This window comes from Pithys albifrons, chromosome 29 (genome assembly GCF_047495875.1).
Source record: "Pithys albifrons albifrons isolate INPA30051 chromosome 29, PitAlb_v1, whole genome shotgun sequence".
Lineage (NCBI taxonomy): Eukaryota > Metazoa > Chordata > Aves > Passeriformes > Thamnophilidae > Pithys > Pithys albifrons.
The window spans coordinates 823,444-835,617 of record NC_092486.1 but is presented as its reverse complement, the minus strand read 5'-3'; positions in this window follow the sequence as shown (position 1 = coordinate 835,617).

Below are 12,174 nucleotides of genomic sequence, written 5' to 3'. Positions count from 1 at the left end.
CCAGGCCTGCCAGGATTCCTGGAGGGGGAATCTGGTGGCAAACAGAGCCAGGAGAGCCATGGAGGGTGTGACTGTCCCAGTGGAGCAGGTGGGCCCAGTTTGTCCCAGTGTGGGTGTGCCCAAAGCTGGGCATTCCAAACCCTCTGGGCCATTGCCCAGCAACTGTTCCCAAGGGCCCATTGGCAGCAGCTGCCCAGGGCACAGCTGAGCCCTCAGGCTGGGAGCTGGCTGGGAAAGAAGCCTGGCAGAGGAGCTGGGAGAACTGCCCTGCAGGGACTCCTTGGCACCTCCACACCCACCTGAGGGCTCAGCTCTGCTCAGGGGCCAGCAACGAGTCCAAAATCCCCCCTGAGTGCCAGAGTCAGATCCCCCAGGGTGGAACTCCCTGCCCTGGGGGAGGCACTGGGGGCTCCCACCCAAACCTGAGGGGAGACAATCTTGGCCTTTGGGCACCTCTGGCACCACTCCTGGCATCCAGAGCAGGAGCAGACCCTGCACAGGAGGAGCCCCCCACTCTCCCCCAGACTCTGCCATCATCTGCACCAACAGCTTTGTCCCCTCCTTTGCCTTTGGCCTCGGGGGAACCACGTGGGGCTCAGCACAGGGGCCACCAAACCCCCCTGTGTTTGTGCCCCAGGGGGCTGGGTTAGACTGCTGGGCTTGGGGGTTAAACCCAATTGCTCTTTGTGCCACTGCATTGATTGCAATGTTGGTATTAAATTGTAGCTCTGACTTAGAACCTCTCCTGAGCTGGGTTCATTTCTCCTGCAGGTTCACCTTTAACCAGCACAGCTGGTCCATTCAGGGCCCCAGAAGGAAACCTGCTCTCATGGAAGGTGTCCCTGCCCAGGGACCTGGGGGAGCTTCAGAGCCCCTTTCAACCCAGAAATCCTGGGGCTGTTTGGAGACACAGCCAGCTGGTTCAGGCTGCAGGAAGCAGAGCAGACTCACCAGATCATGCCCTCAAACAGGTTGTGAATGATGAGGTGGGACTGGGTGACCACGATGAGCAATGTCACGTGGGTCCATCCGAACTGCAAGAGAGGAGGATGGCATGGACTGGAGTCCAGCCTGCCCAGGGACACTGCCCTGCTGGGGGGCACAGCCCAGAGGCTCAGAAAGGGCAGGGCACAGGAATTCATGGGCAAGAATCTCTTTTGTGTTGGGTTCATTTCCCCTGCAGGGTCACCTTTAACCAGCACAGACACCCAGCAAAGAACAGAAAGAATAACAACAGAATGTTTTCACTTCCCTGAACTCAAACAAAACATGAGCAGCGGTGGCAGGAGCAGCCCCAGCTCAGCAGGGCAGCAGCAGCACCTCCTGCCCCCACTGCAGACCTGGTGGCTCTGAGAGAATCTCCTGTTTTATAGTTCAGGTTTGTGTCACTTGGTAGGAAATATTTCTTGGGTTCCTTAAGGCAGGTCACACCTGTCTCTCCTCATCTGTGTAGATTCTCTGAGCCTGCTAATTTAAGCCCTGGCTAAAACTAAAGCCCAAACTACCACACTGTAAGGATCAAAAAGGTTTTTTGAGTTGAGGAAAGGCTTTTAAATCTGTGAGCAGTGCCAGAGGCCTGAGAGATGGCACCTTTTGGGACAGGGATGAGAACACTGAGAATCCAACCAGTTCTGTGAGACAAACCAGCAAGCTGAGAAAACCAAAATGAGATAAGGAGGTTTGGGACAAGCTGCCCATGAGACAGGAATGTTGAAGACAAAAGATTCTCACGGGAGAGAAAACATCTGGGCAAGGAGTGACACCAATTAGAAGCTGTAATAGAGTTTATGGACACTGCTATCCAACCACTGGGAGGTGCCACGGGTGGGATTTTACAATATATTATATTGTGTGACTTGAAGTTAGAGTTTGCTTTTGCCTTTTCCTATTTTTTTCCTTTTTCTTTCTTCATGGAGTGATTTAATAAACTCTCTGGTGTGTGACAGCTGCAAACTGTGCCCTCTGCTTGTTTGGCTGCCACAGCCTTGCTGTGTTCTCCCACACCACACCTGCTCTCTGCTTTTCCCATTCCCACCATTCCCACAGGTGGGCCCAGGTCTCCTGCACTGCCCTGTTTGTCCTGCCCTTCTGAACAGGAAAGGTTTGCAGGGAAAGTTGGTGGTCCAGGAATTCCCTTTTCCCAGCAGAGCGGGGCCCTGTCCCCGGGTGCTGCTCCTGAGGCACAGGCTGTGGGCACAGGGGACACATTCCTGGGAAAGGGCCCTGGGCTGAGGGCTGAGCTCTGGGCCAGAGGCAAAGAGGGAAAGAAATCCATGGGTTTGTTTTTGTAGCATCTCCTGTGCTGGGGGAGCTTCAGGAGGACGTTTGGTGGCCTGGACGTGCAGCTCCCTCCATCCCCAAGGAAAAGGAACAGCAGCTTCTCCTCCAGTGCCACCACCTGGATGAGAAGCTTTTCCAGCCCTTCTAGGCTGACATTCCCAGCCCTCATTCCACACCAGCATTCCCAGCCCTCATTCCACACCAGCATTCCCAGCCCCTGTTCCACACCAGCATTCCCAGCCCTGGTTCCACACCAGCATTCCCAGCCCTCATTCCACACCAGCATTCCCAGCCCTCCTTCCACACCAGCATTCCCAGCCCTCATTCCACACCAGCATTCCCAGCTCCTGTTCCACACCAGCATTCCCAGCCCTCATTCCACACCAGCATTCCGAGCTCTGGTTCCACACCAGCATTCGCAGTTCCTGTTCCACACCAGCATTCCCAGCTCCTGTTCCACACCAGCATTCCCAGCCCTCATTCCACACCAGCATTCCCAGCTCCTGTCCCACACCAGCATTCCCAGCCCTGGTTCCACACCAGCATTCCCAGCCCTCATTCCACACCAGCATTCCCAGCCCCTGTTCCACACCAGCATTCCCATCCCCTGTTCCACACCAGCATTCCCAGCTCCTGTTCCATACCCGCATTCCCAGCCCCTGTTCCACACCAGCATTCCCAGCTCCTGTTCCACACCAGCATTCCCAGCCCTCATTCCACACCAGCATTCCCAGCTCCTGTTCCACACCAGCATTCCCAACTCCTGTTCCACACCAGCATTCCCAGCCCTCATTCCACACCAGCATTCCCAGCCCCTGTTCCACACCAGCATTCCCAGCTCCTGTTCCACACCAGCATTCCCAGCCCCTGTTCCACACCAGCATTCCCAGCCCTCATTCCACACCAGCATTCCCAGCCCCTGTTCCACACCAGCATTCCCAGCCCTCATTCCACACCAGCATTCCCAGCTCCTGTTCCACACCAGCATTCCCAGCCCTCCTTCCACACCAGCATTCCCAGCTCCTGTTCCACACCAGCATTCCCAGCCCTCCTTCCACACCAGCATTCCCAGCCCTTCTTCCACACCAGCATTCCCAGCCCTCATTCCACACCAGCATTCCCAGCTCCTGTTCCACACCAGCATTCCCAGCCCTCATTCCACACCAGCATTCCCAGCCCCTGTTCCACACCAGCATTCCCAACTCCTGTTCCACACGAGCATTCCCAGCCCTCCTTCCACACCAGCATTCCCAGCCCTCATTCCACACCAGCATTCCCAGCTCCTGTTCCACACCAGCATTCCCAGCTCCTGTTCCACACCAGCATTCCCAACTCCTGTTCCACACCAGCATTCCCAGCCCTCCTTCCACACCAGCATTCCCAGCCCTCCTTCCACACCAGCATTCCCAGCCCTCATTCCACACCAGCATTCCCAGCCCTCATTCCACACCAGCATTCCCAGCTCCTGTTCCACACCAGCATTCCCAGCCCTCCTTCCACACCAGCATTCCCAGCTCCTGTTCCACACCAGCATTCCCAGCCTCTGTTCCACACCAGCATTCCCAACCCTCCTCCCACACCAGCATTCCCAGCTCCTGTTCCACACCAGCATTCCCAGCTCCTGTTCCACACCAGCATTCCCAGCCCTGGTTCCACACCAGCATTCCCAGCCCTCATTCCACACCAGCATTCCCAGCCCCTGTTCCACACCAGCATTCCCATCCCCTGTTCCACACCAGCATTCCCAGCTCCTGTTCCATACCCGCATTCCCAGCCCCTGTTCCACACCAGCATTCCCAGCTCCTGTTCCACACCAGCATTCCCAGCCCTCATTCCACACCAGCATTCCCAGCCCCTGTTCCACACCAGCATTCCCAGCCCTCATTCCACACCAGCATTCCCAGCTCCTGTTCCACACCAGCATTCCCAGCCCTCCTTCCACACCAGCATTCCCAGCCCTCCTTCCACACCAGCATTCCCAGCTCCTGTTCCACACCAGCATTCCCAGCCCTCCTTCCACACCAGCATTCCCAGCCCTTCTTCCACACCAGCATTCCCAGCCCTCCTTCCACACCAGCATTCCCAGCTCCTGTTCCACACCAGCATTCCCAGCCCTCATTCCACACCAGCATTCCCAGCCCTTCTTCCACACCAGCATTCCCAGCTCCTGTTCCACACCAGCATTCCCAACTCCTGTTCCACACCAGCATTCCCAGCCCTCATTCCACACCAGCATTCCCAGCCCCTGTTCCACACCAGCATTCCCAGCTCCTGTTCCACACCAGCATTCCCAGCCCCTGTTCCACACCAGCATTCCCAGCCCTCATTCCACACCAGCATTCCCAGCCCCTGTTCCACACCAGCATTCCCAGCCCTCATTCCACACCAGCATTCCCAGCCCTCCTTCCACACCAGCATTCCCAGCCCTGGTTCCACACCAGCATTCCCAGCCCTCCTTCCACACGAGCATTCCCAGCCCTCATTCCACACCAGCATTCCCAGCCCTCCTTCCACACCAGCATTCCCAGCCCTGGTTCCACACCAGCATTCCCAGCCCTCCTTCCACACCAGCATTCCCAGCTCCTGTTCCACACCAGCATTCCCAGCCCTCCTTCCACACCAGCATTCCCAGCCCTTCTTCCACACCAGCATTCCCAGCCCTCATTCCACACCAGCATTCCCAGCCCTCATTCCACACCAGCATTCCCAGCCCCTGTTCCACACCAGCATTCCCAACTCCTGTTCCACACGAGCATTCCCAGCCCTCCTTCCACACCAGCATTCCCAGCCCTCATTCCACACCAGCATTCCCAGCTCCTGTTCCACACCAGCATTCCCAGCTCCTGTTCCACACCAGCATTCCCAACTCCTGTTCCACACCAGCATTCCCAGCCCTCCTTCCACACCAGCATTCCCAGCCCTCCTTCCACACCAGCATTCCCAGCCCTCATTCCACACCAGCATTCCCAGCCCTCATTCCACACCAGCATTCCCAGCCCTCATTCCACACCAGCATTCCCAGCTCCTGTTCCACACCAGCATTCCCAGCCCTCCTTCCACACCAGCATTCCCAGCTCCTGTTCCACACCAGCATTCCCAGCCTCTGTTCCACACCAGCATTCCCAACCCTCCTCCCACACCAGCATTCCCAGCTCCTGTTCCACACCAGCATTCCCAGCCCTGGTTCCACACCAGCATTCCCAGCCCCTGTTCCACACCAGCATTCCCAGCTCCTGTTCCACACCAGCATTCCCAGCCCCTGTTCCACACCAGCATTCCCAGCTCCTGTTCCACACCAGCATTCCCAGCTCCTGTTCCACACCAGCATTCCCAGCCCCTGTTCCACACCAGCATTCCCAACTCCTGTTCCACACCAGCATTCCCAGCTCCTGTTCCACACCAGCATTCCCAGCCCCTGTTCCACACCAGCATTCCCAACTCCTGTTCCACACCAGCATTCCCAGCTCCTGTTCCACACCAGCATTCCCAGCTCCTGTCCCACACCAGCATTCCCATCCCCTGTTCCACACCAGCATTCCCAGCTCCTGTTCCACACCAGCATTCCCAGCCCTCCTTCCACACCAGCATTTCCAGCTCCTGTTCCACACCAGCATTCCCAGCTCCTGTTCCACACCAGCATTCCCAGCCCTGGTTCCACACCAGCATTCCCAGCCCTCATTCCACACCAGCATTCCCAGCCCCTGTTCCACACCAGCATTCCCATCCCCTGTTCCACACCAGCATTCCCAGCTCCTGTTCCATACCCGCATTCCCAGCCCCTGTTCCACACCAGCATTCCCAGCTCCTGTTCCACACCAGCATTCCCAGCCCTCATTCCACACCAGCATTCCCAGCTCCTGTTCCACACCAGCATTCCCAACTCCTGTTCCACACCAGCATTCCCAGCCCTCATTCCACACCAGCATTCCCAGCCCCTGTTCCACACCAGCATTCCCAGCTCCTGTTCCACACCAGCATTCCCAGCCCCTGTTCCACACCAGCATTCCCAGCCCTCATTCCACACCAGCATTCCCAGCTCCTGTTCCACACCAGCATTCCCAGCCCTCATTCCACACCAGCATTCCCAGCCCTGGTTCCACACCAGCATTCCCAGCCCCTGTTCCACACCAGCATTCCCAGCTCCTGTTCCACACCAGCATTCCCAGCCCTCATTCCACACCAGCATTCCCAGCTCCTGTTCCACACCAGCATTCCCAGCCCTCCTTCCACACCAGCATTCCCAGCCCTTCTTCCACACCAGCATTCCCAGCCCTCATTCCACACCAGCATTCCCAGCCCTCATTCCACACCAGCATTCCCAGCCCCTGTTCCACACCAGCATTCCCAACTCCTGTTCCACACGAGCATTCCCAGCCCTCCTTCCACACCAGCATTCCCAGCCCTCATTCCACACCAGCATTCCCAGCTCCTGTTCCACACCAGCATTCCCAGCTCCTGTTCCACACCAGCATTCCCAACTCCTGTTCCACACCAGCATTCCCAGCCCTCCTTCCACACCAGCATTCCCAGCCCTCATTCCACACCAGCATTCCCAGCCCTCATTCCACACCAGCATTCCCAGCTCCTGTTCCACACCAGCATTCCCAGCCCTCCTTCCACACCAGCATTCCCAGCTCCTGTTCCACACCAGCATTCCCAGCCTCTGTTCCACACCAGCATTCCCAACCCTCCTCCCACACCAGCATTCCCAGCCCTCATTCCACACCAGCATTCCCAGCCCCTGTTCCACACCAGCATTCCCAACTCCTGTTCCACACGAGCATTCCCAGCCCTCCTTCCACACCAGCATTCCCAGCCCTCATTCCACACCAGCATTCCCAGCTCCTGTTCCACACCAGCATTCCCAGCCCCTGTTCCACACCAGCATTCCCAGCCCTCCTTCCACACCAGCATTCCCAGCCCTCATTCCACACCAGCATTCCCAGCCCTCATTCCACACCAGCATTCCCAGCTCCTGTTCCACACCAGCATTCCCAGCCCTCCTTCCACACCAGCATTCCCAGCTCCTGTTCCACACCAGCATTCCCAGCCTCTGTTCCACACCAGCATTCCCAACCCTCCTCCCACACCAGCATTCCCAGCTCCTGTTCCACACCAGCATTCCCAGCCCTGGTTCCACACCAGCATTCCCAGCCCCTGTTCCACACCAGCATTCCCAGCTCCTGTTCCACACCAGCATTCCCAGCCCTCATTCCACACCAGCATTCCCAGCCCTGGTTCCACACCAGCATTCCCAGCCCCTGTTCCACACCAGCATTCCCAGCTCCTGTTCCACACCAGCATTCCCAGCCCTCATTCCACAGCAGCATTCCCAGCCCTCCTTCCACACCAGCATTCCCAGCTATGGTTCCACACCAGCATTCCCAGCCCTGGTTCCACACCAGCATTCCCAGCCCTCATTCCACACCAGCATTCCCAGCTCCTGTTCCACACCAGCATTCCCAGCCCTGGTTCCACACCAGCATTCCCAGCCCCTGTTCCACACCAGCATTCCCAGCTCTGGTTCCACACCAGCATTCCCAGCCCTGGTTCCACACCAGCATTCCCAGCCCTCATTCCACACCAGCATTCCCAGCCCCTGTTCCACACCAGCATTCCCAGCTCCTGTTCCACACCAGCATTCCCAGCCCTCCTTCCACACCAGCATTCCCAGCCCTCATTCCACACCAGCATTCCCAGCCCTCATTCCACACCAGCATTCCCAGCCCCTGTTCCACACCAGCATTCCCAGCTCCTGTTTCACACCAGCATTCCCAGCCCCTGTTCCACACCAGCATTCCCAGCCCTCGGGAAGCAGCAGCTGCCGAGTCCTGGCTGGATTCGGGACTCGCTGCAGTTCCATGTCCAAGTTTTCCCTGTCCGCTCCCTGCTCTTCCCGACAGAGCCGCTGGATGGGGCGGGAGGCAAAGCTGTGGATTCCTCCCCGCTCCGTTCCCGGGAGCGGCGCTCGGGATTGATGCGGCCCTGGCAGGATCCTCCCCACACCGAGCGGCCAAAGGGCCCCGGCCCGGCTCCATCCAGCCCAAAAATGGACAAGGAATCAGCTCCTGGAGTCTGGAGGCTCCTGGAAGCGCCGGGAGGCCCCAAGGACGAGGCGCTGAGTGACCCGCGGGGTTTGTGTCCCCGAGACCCTCGGGGTGGGAGCGGAGGGTCCGGCCCCTTCCCGCGGCTGCTCCAGGGGCACCGGGAGAAGCCGGAGCGGAGCTTTGGGATGTGTTTTCCCGGGAGCAAAGCCCTGACAAGGAGCTTTTCCTGGCTGTGGTAAACAAATCAATCTCTGACGCTGAGCCCGAACCAAGAGAGACTGAAGGACCTCGGAAGGGTTTTAATGCCCAAATAAATTATTCCTGCCGTGACAAGAGCGTTGTGGGGAGCGCTTGATTTCCCCCAGCCAGGAGTGGAGCTGGAGGGCAGAAAAATCCCGGGATTTCACTGGAAATTAAGGGAATGCATCACCCCTGACAGCAACTCTTCCAAACGGCCCTTCCCGGCTCGTAAATCACCGGCAGAGCTCGGGAAAGTCGATTTGCAGCCGCAGCCTCCCGGTGGGGCTTTGCCAGGGATGATGATGCATTCCCGAAAATCCCTGGGGAGCTGGAGGGGTGTGTGGGAGTTCTCCTGCCCGTCCGAGGGTTGCTCTGGGAGCTGGGCACGATGAGTGAGGAGTGGCATCCGCCGCCCACCCACGGCCGGTACTTTTCCAGCCTCGCCGTGCCAGGGAAGTGGGAATGGTCGGGGGGACACCAGGACTGGGATGTGCCCAAGTTGCCCCCGAGGCTGGAGGGGGTGGGAGGCTCAGGAGAAGGGTGGGAAGGGGACACTGGCCCCGTGTGGCTGTCACAGCTGCCGGGAGGGAGCTGAAACCTGTCACTGCTCCTCGGTGGGTCCCGGGTGGGATTCAGACCATTCCAGACCCTCAGTGGGGGTCTCGTGGCAATGGGGACCTTCCCCGGCTGGGAATGGAGCTGGGAGGGACAAACTGGGGGCCTGCTGGGGTTGCTGGGACCTCTGCCCTCTGTGGGCATCAGATCCCAGCTGGATTCAGTGGGAGCTGAGGGCAGGACGTGTCTGGGGACACTGATGGGGTGTCTGGGGACACTGATGGGATGTGTGGGACCCTCATGGAGGTGTCTGGGGACATTGATGGGATGTCTGGGGACACTGATGGGATGTGTGGGACCCTCATGGAGGTGTCTGGGGACATTGATGGGATGTCTGGGGACACTGATGGGGGTGTTCAGGGACCCTCATGGGGGTGTCTGGGGACACTGATGGGGTGTCTGGGGACACTGATGGGGGTGTTCAGGGACCCTCATGGGGGTGTCTGGGGACACTGATGGGATGTTTGGGGACACTCATGGAGTGTCTGGGACCCTCATGGGGGTGTCTGGGGACACTGATGGGATGTCTGGGGACCTTGGGTGTGTTTGGGGACACTGATGGTGTCTGGAGGTGTCTGGGACCCTCATGGAGGTGTCAGAGACCCCCCTGCAGGGGCTGGGGCTGTTGATGCCACACAAATGGGTCTCCTCTCCTCGGTCTGCCCCACCCCAATCTGGAGACCTTCTGGTACTTTCCATGTGCAGGAACCTTTAATGAACCCTCAGGTGCCCCTGAGATGCCACAGCCCGAGCTCATCTCAACAAAGGCCATTTGATACCTGCTGGGGGAGCTGAGGGTGAGGTGCCCGGGGTTGGGGTTTGGGGCAGACAGAACCCCGGCTCAGCCTCTGAGTCCCTTCCAGAGCTGCTCCTCCTTCCTGCTCGCTGCTCCAGACCCGCTTGTGTCGTGTTTGGACCTCGGGGGAAGAGGCTGAAGGCTGGGAAGAGGTTTGATGGCTTTGATTGCCCCGAGGCCTCATTAGGCAGGTCTGTTCCCGACAGCCCTTCCTGTGCCCTGGCTCGGGCTGCTCGGGCACAGGGTGGGTGTTCTCCCCGCGGCTCTGGGGGGTTCAGCCCTGGGGGTGCCCCCCTGCCTTGTCCCCGCTCCCCATGCCCGAGCAGAGCCCTTCGTGCCCTCCTCTCTCGCGGTTTATCCCCAGTGAAGAGCTTTGCCACAGCCCCCAGCGGCTGCCAACCCCAAAATCCCGGGAGAGCCCCGAGCGCAGCCGAGAGGGACCGGGCAGGGGTGGGGAGGGGGCAATTCCAGCCGGGATAAGCCCTCCAGGTGCCGCTGGAGCGATGGGATGGGCGCTGAGGGATGTGGGGAGGGGGCAATTCCAGCCGGGACAAGCCCTCCAGGTGCCGCTGGAGCGATGGGATGGGCGCTGAGGGATGGGATGGGCGCTGAGGGATGGGCTGCGCTGCGAACCCTCCCGAGCTGCCCAACGAGGCTGTGCCGTCCCCAGCCCGGGGCTGGCGGTGCCCAGGCAGCGGCTCGCGCTGTCCTTGGCAGCTTTCCCGGGGAAGAAAAGGGAAGGAGAATAGACAGGCTGGTCCTGGACACATCCCGAGGCCCCCGAGGGATCCAGAGCGACTGTTCGTGCCTGCAGGAACCAGCACTGCCAGGTGCACTGCCTGGCTCAGGGGCTTAATTCGATTTATTCTGTCATTTCGGGCTCTGAGTTGGAGAAGAGGAGACTGAGGGGAGACCTCATGGCAGTCCCAACTTCCTCGGGAGGGGCAGAGGAGGGGCAGGCACTGAGCTCTGCCCTGTGGCACCAGGGACAGGCCCCTGGAATGGCAGGAGCTGTGCCAGGGCAGGGTTAGGTGGGATCTCAGGAGAAGGTCCTTCCTCCAGAGGGTGGTGGGCACTGCCCAGGGTTTGGGCACAGCCCCGAGGCTGCCAGAGCTCCAGGAGGGTTTGGATGAACCTCTGGGGCACAGGGTGGGATTTGGGGGTGTCTGTGCAGGGCTGAGGGTTGGACTCTGATCCTTGGGGGTCCCTCCCAACCCAGCACATTCTGGGATTCTGTGACTCCGTGAAATGATAATTTCAGGCGAGGTTTGTGCTTGGGAATGGGGGGACAGGAGAGAGGAGACTCCCTTGGGAATGGGGGGACAGGAGAGAGGAGAATCCCTTGGGAATGGGGGGAGAGGAGAGAGGAGACTCCCTTGGGAATGGGGGGACAGGAGAGAGGAGACTCCCTTGGGAATGGGGGGACAGGAGAGAGGGGAATCCCTTGGGAATGGGGGGACAGGAGAGAGGAGACTCCCTTGGGAATGGGGGGACAGGAGAGAGGAGACTCCCTTGGGAATGGGGGGACAGGAGAGAGGGGAATCCCTTGGGAATGGGGGGACAGGAGAGAGGAGACTCCCTTGGGAATGGGGGGACAGGAGAGAGGAGAATCCCTTGGGAATGGGGGGACAGGAGAGAGGAGAATCCCTTGGGAATGGGGACTCCGTGAGGGCTTCGCCGCACACGGGCAGTGCCCGCCGGGCTGAGGCGGCTCCTCCGCCTGGGGGGAGTCCCAAATTCCTCCATGGAAATGCAGCTCCGCGGCCGTTTGATGATTCCAGGTGGCAGAGGAACTCTGGGAGGGGGAGCAGCTCCCACCCAGCAGCTCCACGGAGGGGGAGAACTCCCAACCAGCGGCTCCAGGTCCCTCCCAGCGGCCCCACCTGTGGCTGCGGAACGCAGAGTGTTCCCACAGCCCTTCCCTCCCTCCCTCCAATCGCTCCCGTCGCCTCCCTGAGAGCTTTTCCATTAGCCTGGACGGCACAGTCTGCTCGGGAATGATGGTTTGGGAAGTTTGGATGCTCCTCTCAGCCTGAAATTCCACTCCTGTGGAATGGGAAGGAGGTTGTTTCTTCCTGACTCCCTGGGTGGGTGTAACCAGGAGGTGTTTGATTGGGAGGTCTGTAATTGTCGGGCTGTGGAATTCCTTGTGGGGAAAGGGAAGGAAAGCAGGACTGGGTGTGGTAATTGTGCCCA